A 15,155-nucleotide genomic window follows, 5' to 3' on the forward strand; every position below is an offset into this window, starting at 1 on the left:
ACCTATCTAACCTATACTGGGGGGCAGCTACCTATCTAACCTATACTGGGGGGCAGCTACCTATCTAACCTATACTGGGGGCAGCTACCTGTCTATCCTATACTGGGGGGCACCTACCTAATCTAACCTGTACTGGGGGCAGCTACCTATCTATCCTATACTGGGGGGCACCTACCTAATCTAACCTGTACTGGGGGGCAGCTACCTATCTATCCTATACTGGGGGGCAGCTACCTATCTAACCTACACTGGGGGGCAGCTACCTATCTAACCTACACTGGGGGGCAGCTACCTATCTAACCTATACTGGGGGCAGCTACCTATCTATCCTATACTGGGGGGCACCTACCTAATCTAACCTGTACTGGGGGCAGCTACCTATCTATCCTATACTGGGGGGCACCTACCTAATCTAACCTGTACTGGGGGGCAGCTACCTATCTAACCTATACTGGGGGGCACCTACCTAATCTAACCTGTACTGGGGGCAGCTACCTATCTATCCTATACTGGGGGGCACCTACCTAATCTAACCTGTACTGGGGGGCAGCTACCTATCTAACCTATACTGGGGGGCAGCTACCTATCTAACCTATACTGGGGGGCAGCTACCTATCCAACCTATGCTGGGGGGCAGCTACCTGTCTAACCTATGCTGGGGGCAGCTACCTATCTAATCTATACTGGGGGCACCTACCTAATCTAACCTGTACTGGGGGCACCTACCTAATCTAACCTATACTGAAGGGCAGCGACCTAATCTAACCTATACTGGGGGGAAGCTACCTATCTAACCTATACTGGGGGCACTTATCTAACCTGTATTGGGGCACCTACCTACCTAGCTAGCCTATACAGGTGGCAACTATACTGGCTACCTATACTGGGGGCACCTACCTAACTAACCTATACTGGGGGTACCTACCTATCTAACCTATGCTGGGGGCAACTATACTGGCTACCTATATTGGAGGCACCTACCTAGCTAACCTGTACTGGGGGCACCTACTTATCTAACTTATACCGGGGGGGGGGGGGGGGCGCCTTTACGATCTTTGCCTCAGGCAGCAGAAAGTCCAGGACCGGCCCTGCCTGCACCCTGTGATTGATTAGCATGTGACACTCGGTGTAATGGAGCGCACACGCAGCGCAGAGGAGTCAGCGTGCTTCTGAGCCTCGCACTATGCGCCGGCCAGAAGACAAGGGGGAAGGACATACTGCGCGCACAAGGCGCAGTATGTCCGGGTCAATGGTCAGGGAAGTCGCCGCTCACCGGGATGGATACACTCTGAACGGCGGCAGACGGAGGGGGAGAAGGGGGGGCAAGGAACAGCGGGTATGTTCTAATTACAAGCTACAAAGTGCTGCAATCATTTTTACCACAACCGTTCGGTTGTGGTATCCTTTAATGTGGATGTGAAAGTAACGACTAATCATATCCTAGCAGTGAAGCTACACAAGAAGAGAAGATATACACTCAGTAAGTATACATTATTAATGTCATGATTACTTATCTGTAGCACTATTCTTACTGTAAACAAGGCAGAGGATCAGCAGGACAGCCTGCCTGCCAGAATCACCGGCGGTGTGAAACAGCCTTAAAGTGTGTCTTCAGATTACCTAAAAAAAATAAAGCAAATAAAAAATGTAAAATAAATAGTTACAGTGGCTTGCAAAAGTATTCGGCCCCCTTGAAGTTTTCCATATTTTGTCACATTACTGTCACAAACATGAATCAATTGTATTGGAATTCCATGTGAAAAACCAATACAAAGTGGTGTACACGTGAGAAGTGGATCGAAAATCATACACGATTCCAAACATCTTTTACAAATAAATAACTGCAAAGTGGGGTGTGTGTAATTATTCGGCCCCCTGAGTCAATACTTTGTAGAATCACCTTTTGTTGCAATTACAGCTGCCAGTCTTTTAGGGTATGTCTCTACTAGGGATGCTCATTCGGATTCCACGGAAATGCAATTTCCGAAATTCCGATCGGAAATTGTATTTCCGCATCGGAATGCGGAAATCGGTAATGCAAGTGTGTTAGGCGGATTTCCGCCGGAAATCGCGGAGATTTCCGCCTAAATCGCGGAAATTCTGCCCGACTTCAACATCGATTTTCTCAAAAACTATAAGGTCTTTTTGAAAACTTTTTTTTGCATCTTATTCAGAAGATTCAGTTTAATAAACCCTGAAAATTTGGTGTTTCTAGGACTTAAGGGGGATTTGCTATTAACTGCTAAAGTCGGCGGATTTTTACTGTAATGTAAAATGCAGAAAATCCGCATCTGCCTATTTTCTGCATTTTACATTACAGTAAAAATCCGCCGACTTTAACGGTTAATAGCAAAGCCCCCGTAAGTCCTAGAAACACCAAATTTTCAGCGTTTATTAAGCAGAATCTTCTGAACAAGATGCAAAAAAAAGTTTTCAAAAAGACCTTATAGTTTTTGAGAAAATCGATGTTAAAGTTGGACGGAATTTCCGCGATTTCCGGCGGAAATTCCGCATTGGAATGCGGAAATTGGTAGCGGAAAGCGGAATCGGTATTTGGCAATGGCGGAATGCGGATTTACCGCGGAATCGGAAATTGGCATTTCCGACCATCCCTAGTCTCTACCAGCTTTGCACATCTAGAGACTGAAATCCTCGCCCATTCTTCTTTGCAAAACAGCTCCAGCTCAGTCAGATTAGATGGACAGCGTTTGTGAACAGTAGTTTTCAGATCTTGCCACAGATTCTCGATTGGATTTAGATCTGGACTTTGACTGGGCCATTCTAACACATAAATAGGTTTTGTTTTAAACCATTCCATTGTTGCCCTGGCTTTATGTTTAGGGTCATTGTCCTGCTGGAAGGTGAACCTCCGCCCCAGTCTCAAGTCTTTTGCAGTCTCCTAGAGGTTTTCTTCCAAGTTTGCCCTGTATCCATCTTCCCATCAACTCTGACCAGCTTCCCTTTCCCTGCTGAAGAGAAGCACCCCCAGAGCATGATGCTGCCACCACCATATTTGACAGTGGGGATGGTGTGTTCAGAGTGATGTGCAGTGTTAGTTTTCCGCCACACATAGCGTTTTGCATTTTGGCCAAAAAGTTACATTTTGGTCTCATCTGACCAGAGCACCTTCTTCCACATGGTTGCTGTATCCCCCACATGGCTGTAACTGCAAATGGAACTTCTTATGCTTTTCTGTTAACAATGGCTTTCTTCTTGCCACTCTTCCATAAAGGCCAACTTTGTACAGTGCATGACTAATAGTTGTCCTATGAACAGAGTCTCCCACCTGAGCTATAGACTTCTGCAGTTCATCCAGAGTCACCATGGGCCTCTTGACTGCATTTCTGATTAGCGCTCTCCTTGTTTGGCCTGTGAGTTTAGGTGGACGGCCTTGTCTTGGTAGGTTTACAGTTGTGCCATACTCCTTCCATTTCTGAATGATCGCTTGAACAGTGCTCCGTGGGATGTTCAAGGCTTTGGAAATCTTTTTGTAGCCTAAGCCTGCTTTAAACTTCTCAATAACTTTATCCCTGACCTGTCTTGTGTGTTCTTTGGACTTCATGGTGTTGTTGCTCCCAATATTCTGTTAGACAACCTCTGAGGCCCTCACAGAGCTGCTGTATTTGTACTCAAATTAGATTACACACAGGTCGGTGTAACACAGAGAGGGTCTGATTACCAGTGAACTGCAGTATCACCGAGAATACAGAATATACCCGATTATTGGTGATCTGCAGTATCACCGATAATCAGATATATCTACTAACCTCTGGACACCAAGATAACAAGTGAGTGTTTAGATGCAACAGTATACTTTGAGTACTTCTCCAGAAGTAGGTTCCTTCCTCTAGCCTAGACTCCCCAGGAGGGAGGAGCTAGGCTGAGGGGAGGAAGGACAGAGCGTGAGTGACACCCAGAGAAGGGGTGACACTAACAGGTCTGGGAACTGCCTCTAACAGTAAGGCCAGTTCTCGAGGTCGGGCAAGCCAGGTCGTTAACACACAGACAGATAAGGTACAGATTCAGAAGGCCAATACAGAGTCCAGGAACGAGCAGAGATTGGCAACAGGGTAACAGAAATAGCAAGGTACAGAATCAGAGTTCAGAGGAGTGGTCGGACAGGCAGAAGGTCATAACAAATAATACAGTTCAATATTCCTATTGCTAAGGTGTGAGCTCCTTGATGTCAACACCTTTGGAAACTATGCTAGAAGACAGATACAGACAAGGTCTGAGTGCTACCACGTAGTGATGGCAACGGCAGACAACCAGAGAATGACCAGCACCCAGTATATATAGGAAAGCGCTCCCCAGCGCCTCCCCTAAGTGCTGGACCAATGGCAGGTGGTGAAAATGTCAGCTGACCCGCCTGGTCAGCTGACCCCTTTCTGGCTGTCATATAAGCTCTGCCTCTCAGCGCGCGCGCGCGTCCTTCTGAACCTGTGTGGACTAGCAGTCCCCGCCACACCAGACATGTCTTGTACTGTGACCTCTGACTCAAGCGCGGAAACCGCCGCCCCGCTCTCTACGCGAGCGGCGGTTTCCCTGCGTCCAGCCGCAATCTCAGCTGCTATGTCATGCGTACAATCCGCCGCCTCCAACGCGGACTCCACCGCTCTGCCCATGCGGCGGTTTCTTCGCGTTGTGCCGCCATGTTACACGCGGAAACAGCCGCCTTACTCTAAGCCCTTGCGGCGGCTTTTCCGCGTTTCCTCACAGGTGCACTCTATTTAGTCATTAGCACTCATCAGGCAATGTCTATAGGCAACTGACTGCACTCAGACCAAAGGGGGCTGAATAATTGCGCACACCCCACTTTGCAGTTATTTATTTGTAAAAAATGTTTGGAATGATGTATGATTTTCATTCCACTTCTCACGTGTACACCACTTTGTATTGAGCTTTCACGTGGAATTCCAATAAAATTGATTCATGTTTGTGGCAGTAATGTGACAAAATGTGGAAAACTTCAAGGGGGCCGAATACTTTTGCAAGCCACTGTAAATATGCTATCTACCAAATTATGTATATATATATATATATATTATTTTAACTGCATTATTTCTGCAATAATAATCACTGCAATAATTATTTTTCAATTATTAAACTGCGTTACCCAAATATCCCTGTAATGACATTGGGGTTTGTTCAGACCAGGGCTCTCAAGTGCACTGATCGCCCGGCAAACGGTAATCGCGGGGCAAGTGCCACAGAATCACCGGCGGTGTAATACAGCCTTAAAGGACCACTGTCGCAAAAATCTTAAAATGTAAAATATATATAAACACATACAAATAAAAAGCATGTTTCTTACAGAGTAAAATGCACCATAAATTGCTTTTCTCCTGTCTTCTTGTTGCTTACAGTAGGTAGTAGAAATCTGACATTACCGACAGATTATGGGCTATTCCATCTCTCCATAGGGGATTCTCAGCACGGCCTTTATTCTTTATAAAGACATTCCCTGAAAAAAAGATTTATACAAAGATTCTGGCCAGCCTCCCTGCTCACCGTACACTTTTTTTGGCAGTTAGACAGAGTAACTGCCATTTACTAAGTAGTGCTTTTGAAAATAAAGAAATCCATGAGAATCCCCCATGAGGAGATGGGCTAGTCCAAAACCTGTCGGTTCTATCAGATTTCAACTACTTACTGTAAGTGACACCAACATAAGAGAAAAGTAATGTATGGCTCATTTGGACTGCCCTTACTTGCAATGACTTTGCCGGACACTTGCTGCAGTGGCAGACTAGATCCAGGAATGGTGCCTCTAGTGATTAGCCTAAATGTGCTCCCGTAATATTTCAATTACGTGGTGCAGTGATGGAGGTTAGAGTTGGACTTAGTCTTGGTTATCACTTACATTGGTCTGTTTGGCTCAGAGTGGAGCGGACCAGTTTGGTATCTGCTCCGTCAGGGCCGGTTCTAGTAACAGTGGGTGCAACAGGGCAAAATTAACCCAGAGGTCCCCCATCAGACACCCCAGACCAAAAGGTGTCATTTTGGGGCCTGTTTTCCATCCTGGGCGTTTGAGCCGGCTACTGACTCTCCCTCCCATCCACCTTTCAACTTAACTGGGGCCTCTACAGTCTTTGGCAGTGTAGCGTCTCACCTGCCCGCCAACACAGGTGAGACGCTGCTCTGGAAGATTCTGCAGAGGCCACCGGGAGCAACACTTAAAATGGGGGGAGACACCTTGGAGCCCCCTAAAGGCTAAGGGACCCAGGGGGGTGGCCCTCTTTGCCTCCATGGTAGTGCCGGCCCTGCACTCTGTTTTCTTGTTACGTTCGCATCCGGGGCAGGTGTGTTACCACCATAGGTCCCATAGACAAACCTGCTGGTCTGCAAAACTGCAGCAGGTCGTGCTTTGTGCCACAATGCAGCAAACAGTTCCAGTTTTAAATGCAAGTGGAAGCAGACCTATAGATCTGCAGTGGGTCAGTTTGCTCAATTTTGCTGTGCTAAGGGAAAAAATATATCACAGTGCCTGGATAGTGTAAAGGTTAAGGGCTCTGCCTCTGACACAGGATACCTGGGTTCAAACCTCAGATCTTTCTATTCAGCAAGGAGTTCTTGGGCTAGACTCCCTAACACTGCTACTGAGTGTTCCCTAGTGGCTGCAGCTCTGGTGTTTTGAGTCCACCAGGAGAAAAGCGCTATACAAATCAGGGTTGTGGCGTTGGAGTCGGAGTCAGTGGTTTCAATAAACGGAGGAGACGGAGTCGGATGATTTTTGAACCAAATCCATACTGTAGCCTTTGTAAAAATAAGACTAAGGAGTCGGAGTCAAGGAGCAGTTTTGACTACCTGGAGTCGGTGGTTTCATAAACGTAGGAGTCGGAGTCGGATGATTTTTGAACCAAATCCATAGCCTTTGTATAAATTAGACTAAGGAGTCGGAGCCATTTTGGGTACCTGGAGTCGGAGACGGTGGTTTTTATAAACTTAGGAGTCGGATGATTTTTGCATTGACTCCCCTGTCCTGATACAAATACTAGAATTATTATTGATTATTAAATTGGCCATACATGAAGAGACTTGAAGGTCAATCGACCATCCGATTTGATTATTATAATCAGATCAGATGAACATCGGTCCCAATCGACGATGCCACCAACTTCTGGCCAAAATTGGTTGCATGTATTGGACGTGCTGCAAGATGTAGGGCCAACATGCTTGATTGGGTGCGCGGCGGTAACTGCGTGCGATATAGGGAGAAATGACAACCGCCACAGGACCCCTGGCGTTGTCACCCCAAGTATAAAAAAGCCAAGGAAAAATGTTTTTCAAGTTGTCATTTTCTGAGTTTAAAAAACATTTTTCCTTCACATTTTTTAAATCAATTTTCTCAAAAACAACAAGATCTTTTAGAAAAAAATCTTTTTTAGACTTATTCCCACTCTTCTCCAAAACACACTTTGCAATTTCGGTGACTATGGCCTGTATAATGGCCCTGCCATTATAAAGTCGGCACAAAACTACGCAAAAATGATGTAAAAATGCGAAATTATGGTGCCTGATTATGTTTTGAAACAAAATTTATTACGATTTTTCCTGAAATTTTGGTGACAATGGCATGTATAGGGGCTTTGCTACTAACCACTAAAGTCGGCACAAAAAGTTGTAAAAATTACACGAAATTGCGATAAAAAATGTTTTCAAATTAAATCCAGTACCATTTTCCCAGAAATTTCGCATTATGATTTCGCACCCTAATTGCGATGCGAAATTACAATTATGTGAAACTTGTGCTCATCACTATTTTACGAAAATAAATTTGCTTTCATTAGCCTGTCGCCGCTCTGTTCCGGGTTCCCATGCTCCGGCCCTCCTCACTTAAAGTGGACCCAAACCAAACAATTTTTTAATTCAGAATATTTAGTTGCACCACTCTGACACATACAAAGATAAATAAACACTCCTTCAAGCCTATGAGCATTTCAGTGCTTGCTTTTCACCCTTCTCTTTTCATAGCTAGGGTTATACTGGGGGCAGCCATTAGCAATTCCTCCTTTGCTGGACGCCACCTACTCCACCAGTCTGCCGGATTCTATCCCAGCAATTTGAAAGGAAGGGAGGGGTTTCTCCAATAAATGTAAAATAATTTATATTTGTCATCATGCAGCTGAAAAAAGGCTGCTATTTATTATTATAATTTAGAAAATAGATTTTATTTCTGAAATCTTGTATTTTTAATTTGGGTCCACTTTAACAATGCTTATGAAATAAACCCAATGAAAGGCGATAAAGTCTGGCGCTTTAGCCTCTGAGTGGCTGGATGGGTCGCCCCGTGCCAGTGCGGGGGACGCGGGAGTGAATTCTTAATCAGTATAACAATGCTGAGCTGTGTAATTCACAGATTCAGATGCTATAAATAACCCTCCTGCTTTATTTTCATTAATTTTGGCAGTAACCCTCCTGGGAACATTTATCAGCCAATAATGCCTAAAATTCATTATGAAATACTTTTTTTCCCCTCCGCTGTAGCTAATCTTGCAAGCTGCATCGATTACAGTGTAACACTTGTTAAAATAATTACTGGAACAGATCAGTGAGTCGCATTATATCATTTAATGCTGTCAAACGTCCATCTCAATTTTTCATTCAGAGCCAGCTATGATTTTCTAGAACAGATAATTTATTAAGTGAACCTGAACTGAGTAAAATGATTTAAAATAAACACATGATGTACCTGCAAATGAATATTGCATACTTACTTCTACCAGCTTCCATCCTCATTGTTTACCGCCGGGCTCAAACGTTTCCCACATTGAGATGAATGGCAGTGTGCATCTCAAGGTGTCGCTGCAAGCCAGCCAGCATCACCTCCAGCCAACATCACTGCCAGCCAGCATCACCTCCAGCCAGCATCACCTCCAGCCAACATCACTGCCAGCCAGCATCACCTCCAGCCAGCATCACCTCCAGCCAACATCACTGCCAGCCAGCATCACCTCCAGCCAGCATCACTGCCAGCCAGCATCATCACCAGCCAGCATCACCACCAGCCAGCATCACCACCAGTCAGCCAGCATTACCGCCAGCCAGCCCAGCATCATCACCAGCCAGCATCACCACCAGCAAGCATCACCATAAGCCAGCCAGCATCACCGCCAGCCAGCCAGCATCACCGCCAGCCATCCAGCATCACCTCCAGTCAGCATCACCGCCAGTCAGCATCACCTCCAGCCAGCATCACCGCCAGCCAGCATCACCTCCAGTCAGCATCACCGCCAGCCAGCATCACCTCCAGCCAGCATCACCGCCAGCCAGCATCACCTCCACCCAGCCCAGCATCACCTTCAGCCAGCATCACCTCCAGCCAGCATCACCGCCAGCCAGCATCACCGCCAGCCAGCATCACCGCCAGCCAGCATCACCTCCAGTCAGCATCACCTTCAGCCAGCATCACCTCCAGCCAGCATCACCGCCAGCCAGCATCACCGCCAGCCAGCATCACCGCCAGCAAGCCAGCATCACCGCCAGCACGCCAGCATCACCGCCAGCACGCCAGCATCACGCCAGCCCAGCATCACCACCAGCCAGCATCACCACCAGCAGCATCACCGCCAGCCAGCATCATCACCAGCAGCATCACCTCCAGCCAGCCAGCCAGAATCTCAGCCAGTCAGTATCCCCGCCAGCCAGCCAGCATCACCTCCAGCCAGCATCACCTCCAGCCAGCCAGCCAGCCAGCATCACCTTCAGCCAGCATCACTGCCAGCCAGCCCAGCATCACCTCCAGCCAGCATCACCGCCAGCCAGCCCATCATCACCTCCAGCCAGCATCACCGCCAGCAAGCATCACCACCAGCCAGCCAGCATCACCGCCAGCCAGCATCAGCACCAGCCAGCATCACCTCCCGCCAGCGTCACCACCACCCAGCATCACCTCCAGCCAGCATCACCGCTAGCCAGCCAGCATCACTGCCAGCCAGCCAGCATCACCTCCAGCCCAGCATCACTGCCAGCCAGCCAGCATCACCGCCAGCCAGCCCAGCATCACCGCCAGCCAGCATCACCTCCAGCCCAGCATCACCACCAACCAGCCCAGCATCACCTCCAGCCAGCAAGAATCACAGCCAGCTAGCATCACCGCCAGCCAGCCAGAATCACAGCCAGCCAGCATCACCGCCAGACAGCCAGCATCACCACCAGCCCAAGATCACCGCCAGCAAGCCAGCATCACCGACAGCCAGCCAGAATCACAGACAACCAGAATCACAGCCATCCAGCATCACCACCAGCCCAAGATCACCGCCAGCAAGCCAGCATCACCGACAGCCAGCCAGAATCACCGACAGCCAGAATCACAGCCATCCAGCATCACCGTCACCCGGCCAGCATCCCTGCCAGCCAGCATCACCGCCAGCTGGCCAGCATCCCTGCCAGCCAGCCCAGCATCACTGCCAGCCAGTACAGCATCACTGCCAGCCAGAATCACAGCCAGCCAGCCCAGCATCACCGCCAGCCAGCCAGCATCACCACCCGCCCAGCATTACCGCCAGCCAGCCAGACTCACCACCAGCCCAGCATCACCGCCAGCCAGCCAGCATCACCTCCAGCCAGCCAGCCAGCATCACCTCCAGCCAGCATCACCACCAGCCAGCCCAGCATCACCTCCAGCCAGCATCACCGCCAGCCAGCCCATCATCACCTCCAGCCAGCATCACCACCAGCCAGCCCATCATCACCTCCAGCCAGCATCACCGCCAGCAAGCATCACCACCAGCCAGCCAGCATCACCGCCAGCCAGCATCAGCACCAGCCAGCATCACCTCCCGCCAGCGTCACCACCACCCAGCATCACCTCCAGCCAGCATCACCGCTAGCCAGCCAGCATCACTGCCAGCCAGCCAGCATCACCTCCAGCCCAGCATCACTGCCAGCCAGCCAGCATCACCGCCAGCCAGCCCAGCATCACCGCCAGCCAGCATCACCTCCAGCCCAGCATCACCACCAACCAGCCCAGCATCACCTCCAGCCAGCAAGAATCACAGCCAGCTAGCATCACCGCCAGCCAGCCAGAATCACAGCCAGCCAGCATCACCGCCAGACAGCCAGCATCACCACCAGCCCAAGATCACCGCCAGCAAGCCAGCATCACCGACAGCCAGCCAGAATCACAGACAACCAGAATCACAGCCATCCAGCATCACCACCAGCCCAAGATCACCGCCAGCAAGCCAGCATCACCGACAGCCAGCCAGAATCACCGACAGCCAGAATCACAGCCATCCAGCATCACCGTCACCCGGCCAGCATCCCTGCCAGCCAGCATCACCGCCAGCTGGCCAGCATCCCTGCCAGCCAGCCCAGCATCACTGCCAGCCAGTACAGCATCACTGCCAGCCAGAATCACAGCCAGCCAGCCCAGCATCACCGCCAGCCAGCCAGCATCACCACCCGCCCAGCATTACCGCCAGCCAGCCAGACTCACCACCAGCCCAGCATCACCGCCAGCCAGCCAGCATCACCTCCAGCCAGCCAGCCAGCATCACCTCCAGCCAGCATCACCACCAGCCAGCCCAGCATCACCTCCAGCCAGCATCACCGCCAGCCAGCCCATCATCACCTCCAGCCAGCATCACCACCAGCCAGCCCATCATCACCTCCAGCCAGCATCACCGCCAGCCAGCATCACCGCCAGCCAGCCAGCATCACCGCCAGCCAGCATCACCTCCAGCCAGCGTCACCGCCACCCAGCATCACCGCCAGCCAGCCAGCATCACCGCCAGCCAGCATCACCGCCAGCCAGCCAGCATCACTGCCAGCCAGCCAGCATCACCTCCAGCCCAGCATCACTGCCAACTAGCCAGCCAGCATCACTGCCAGCCAGCCCAGCAGCACCGCCAGCCAGCATCACCTCCAGCCCAGCATCACCGCCAACCAGCCCAGCATCACCTCCAGGAAGCAAGAATCACAGCCAGCTAGCATCACCGCCAGCCAGCCAGAATCACAGTCAGCCAGCATCACCGCCAGACAGCCAGCATCACCACCAGCCCAAGATCACCTCCAGCAAGCCAGCATCACTGACAGCCAGCCAGAATCACCGACAACCAGAATCACAGCCATCCAGCATCACCACCAGCCCAAGATCACCGCCAGCAAGCCAGCACCACCGACAGACAGCCAGAATCACTGACAGCCAGAATCACAGCCATCCAGCATCACCGCCACCCGGCCAGCATCCCTGCCAGCCAGCTAGCATCACCGCCAGCTGGCCAGCATCCCTGCCAGCCAGCCCAGCATCACCGCCAGCAAGTACAGCATCACTGCCAGCCAGAATCACAGCCAGCCAGGGCCGGTTTAAGCAACAATGGGGCCCCAGGGCAAAATAAACCTGGGGGGCCCCCCAACATATACACCGGAACAAAAATCGGCATTAGGGGACCTTTTTTGCAGCTGGTATAGTCAGGGTGTGAAGTCCTAATCGGTCAGAGCTCCACATTCTGGCTATCCCAGCCTGCATGGGGGACAAGGGGTTAAAAAGTTTCAGGAGGAAGGACCCCACATAATTTTTTTAAAAAAAAAATTCCCACACTCTAAACATAAAAAAAAAAATGGGAAAATAGGAAAAAATGCCAGGGATCTTCATACAGCCATATTGCGGCTGTATATCGATCCCTGGCCAAAGCGCTGCGGCTGCGTATAGACCCCCTGGAAACCCCATCAGGAAATTGATTGCGCTTTCGTTTGATGCATGTAAAATTACACTACCATTAGGTTTGCTACTAAAAGTTACATTTACCGCATTTAAAAGTATACTTTTTTCCTTCGAAACTTTAAAATCGATTTTCTCAAAAACGATAAGGTCTTTTTGAAAAATTGTTTTTTCTTCTTATTCCTAATGATCTCCTTAACATGTCCTGCAAATTTAGGGTTTCTAGCATTTAAGGTGGATTTGCTATTAACCATTAAAGTCGGCAGGTTTTTAAATGTGTATTTTTTTTCCTTTGAAACTTTAAAATCGATTTTCTCAAAAATTATAAGGTCGATTTGAATTTTTTTTTCCTCTTGTAGCCACTGGGGGCCCCTACAAGCTCTGGGGCCCTGGGGCAGCTGCCTCCTTTGCCTCTAATGTAGCGCCGGCCCTGCAGCCAGCCCAGCATCACCGCCAGCCAGCCAGCATCACCACCAGCCCAGCATCACCGCCAGCGAACAAGAACCACCGCCAGCCAGCCAATATCACCGCCAGCCAGCTAGTGTTAATGCCAACCAACATCATGCCCCTGAAGAGTCTTATCAGTGCAGCTCTAAGCCAGCTGAGTGGCCATCATAAAGAGAACCCGAGGTGGGTTTGATAAATCATATTAGAACACAGAGGCTCTGCTGTCCCCCATTAAAAAAAAGCGCCAGGCTAGCGGCACGCAGATTGTTGCTAGCCTGTTATTTACCTCTGCCTGTCATTCACCCGCCGCTCCCCCGCCTCCAGTATACCGCGGGTCCCCGTTTGTGTCCTTTCCCTCCCCGCCCCCGTAAGCTTCCTCCAATTGGTCATTTGGGTGCCGTCTGCTGTCTGAGCGGCGCTATATCCGTAATTCATATTGCAGCCTATGGGGGTGCATGGTGCGCCCAAATCTTCAGCACCGTTTTGATAACTGCATTGTACTGTATTCCTCTCTGTATGGTCACGCTGCAAAAGTACAGCGTAGTGCGACTTTTTGAGTTGTGTTGCGTTGCGACTGAATAGCACCGCAGCGCAATTTGCATAGTGTCAAAGGAGCCTGACCAGTTGGTCCATTTCCAAGCTGCATACATTTACATAACATTAGCATAATATTTGCATCAGCCATGAACTATTAGCATTCTCTGAGAGGTCATGTGTCAGGTCACTGCTCTATTTTTTTTCTTTGTTTCTGGAAGTCATCCCTCGTGCCTCCCGCGTTCTCATTAGTGACATTCATCCTGATGACCAGGCGGTGGTTTGGCGCAGAGCGACCGCTTCATGGAAATGTTTGGCATATTTCTATTTTTCAGCCGTGTTGCTCCGGTCAGGCTGTACCAGGCCCGGTATTATAATCTCATCAGAAGTAGGGAGACACGATTAGAGGACTATGAATAACCATTCAGCGGTGGCGTTTGTAAACCCCTTTGGACCGCGTCCAGAAAGTGTTATAGACAAGGGCGGTGTAACCTGTTATGTGCTGTGAAAAACAACACCTACAGCAGGATTCTGGATGCTGCGCACTTAAAGGACAACTGAAGTGAGAGGGATACAGAGGCTACCATATTTATTTCCTTATTAAACAATGCACATTGCCTAGCTGTCCTGATGAGCCTCTGCCTCTAATACTTTAAGTAATAGACCCTGAACAAGCATGCAGATCGGATGTTTGACTTAAAGTGAATCTGAGCCGAAAGTCATCTCAGGTTATATATACTCACCTGGAGCTTTCTCCCGCCCCCTTGAGGCTGTTTGGTCCCTCGCTGCCTCCGCGGGCTGTTCCTGTCGCCCACTGGATAGGCCAGTACTCTGTCTGAGACTGAGTCACGAGTCACAGCGCATGCGCGGCCCGCTTTGTCTCCCTTCTGTGGTCGGGAGTGTTCTGCGCCTGTGCAGTAGTTACTGCAAAGGCGCAGAGCACTCCTGGCTGCGGGTGCAAAATGGAGCGCGCACGTGGCCGGTCTGGGCATGTGCGACTCGGACAGAATACCGGGCCATCCAGCGAGGGATAGGAGTGGCCCAGGGAGACAGCAAGAGACCAAGCGGCCTAAAGGGGGCTGGAGCAATCCCCAGGTGAGTACAAAACCTGAGGCTAGATTCAAAGTGGGACGTTGTGTTGTGATGCAATGTTAAAGAGAATCCGAGGGGGGTTCTGACAATGCAATCCACGTACAGAGGCTGGGTCTGCCTATACTGCCCAACCTCTGTTGCTATTTCAATCCCCCCTAAGTTCCCCCTGCACTCTGCAAGCAGTGCATTGCCATAACACTACACATTACAATGTGACGCTAACTTCACACTGTAAGCGTCCCAGAGGTTTATGGTGAGCTGCTTCATAAAACTTTATAACACAGCTCTGCAACGTCCCACTGTGAACGTAGCTTCAGCTGACTTTCGTCTTAGGTGTACTTTAACCTCCTGGCAGTAATCCAGAGTGTAGCTTGGGCTAGCCGCCGGGAGCTCAATGGAGAGTATAGGGTGCAGCAGG

The 15,155-nt window shown here is 49.9% G+C and overlaps 1 long non-coding RNA gene across 7 annotated transcripts in view; it reads right to left on the bottom strand.

The window, feature by feature from the left end:
- LOC137541874 (uncharacterized) overlaps positions 1-15,155 on the bottom strand; it is a 601,362-nt gene that overhangs the window by 538,851 nt on the left and 47,356 nt on the right. For all 7 annotated transcript variants that reach the window (XR_011025298.1, XR_011025300.1, XR_011025294.1 and 4 more), the window contains exon 3: positions 1,533-1,620. This is a non-coding gene — a long non-coding RNA (uncharacterized lncRNA). The remainder of the gene's footprint in view (positions 1-1,532; positions 1,621-15,155) is intronic.

This window comes from Hyperolius riggenbachi, chromosome 12 (assembly GCF_040937935.1).
Source record: "Hyperolius riggenbachi isolate aHypRig1 chromosome 12, aHypRig1.pri, whole genome shotgun sequence".
Lineage (NCBI taxonomy): Eukaryota > Metazoa > Chordata > Amphibia > Anura > Hyperoliidae > Hyperolius > Hyperolius riggenbachi.